The sequence below is a fragment of the Alligator sinensis genome, unplaced genomic scaffold (assembly GCF_000455745.1).
Source record: "Alligator sinensis unplaced genomic scaffold, ASM45574v1 scaffold424_1, whole genome shotgun sequence".
Taxonomy (NCBI): domain Eukaryota; kingdom Metazoa; phylum Chordata; order Crocodylia; family Alligatoridae; genus Alligator; species Alligator sinensis.
In genome coordinates, this window is record NW_005842113.1 from 2,285,538 (window position 1) to 2,286,520 (window position 983).

Below are 983 nucleotides of genomic sequence, written 5' to 3' on the forward strand. Positions count from 1 at the left end.
AAGATTAACCTAGATCAGGATGGCATTATATCTGCTTTTAAACATTCCTCCTTAGTGCAATATTCTCTGAATATTTTTATTGATTTCTGTAAAAAGAGTAATCCCTTTATTGCAATAACTAGCAAGGCAGGCAGTTTAGCATGTATCACATAATTTATTCCAGGTTTTAGATTTCCATATTTATTCTGAGGTATTTTTTTTATTCTGGAGTATTGCAAAGGATATGTTTTCACAAATAATTTTGGCAATTTCTTGGACTGAAGCATGAATAGCAGTCTTCTAACTTCAAAATCATTGTTTGACCACAGCTGTTAAATGAAACATTACGCTTCTCAGCAATTCAAGTATATATCCTCTTAGCAAAGGAAAGAACATAAATTGTGATTCTAACCAAAATCAATTAGATCCTTAAGATGAACAAAAGTGGGAGGAAGATTTTGAGATGGAACTAGAAAGGTCAAATCATTTGTTCAGTTATTCGCAAGTACTGGAAACATAAAAACGTATTTAAATCCATGGTTTTGAGTTTCCATTCTATGTAGGTTTTAACGGTGTACACAGTCAGGCCCACTGCATCTTAATTATAAGAATGTAAATTTGAGACTGGTATGTTCCTTCCAAGCTTCTAGCAGATACCTAGGTTAATATAAAGTTTGGCCCTTCTTTCAAATCTCCTGATGTCCTCATATCAGCTCTTGTTTGGGTTGATAGTTAAGAATGATAACAATAATGGAATGGCATTATTACAGTCTACAAAATAGGATAAGATGTGCAATTACCATTGTAAGGTTTATTTGTAATAATATGTGCAATAAATGCAAAAGGCAGCTGCTGCACTGTTGGGTGGTTTTACATTGTTTTGCTTCTGTTTACCGTGTGATAACCCAGGGTAGGGCAGTTTAAATGACCTCCACTGAGAAAAAATGACGTACTGGAAATGTTCCAGCAGCTCTTTCAAGCCATTTAAGTACAGGATGTTCAGC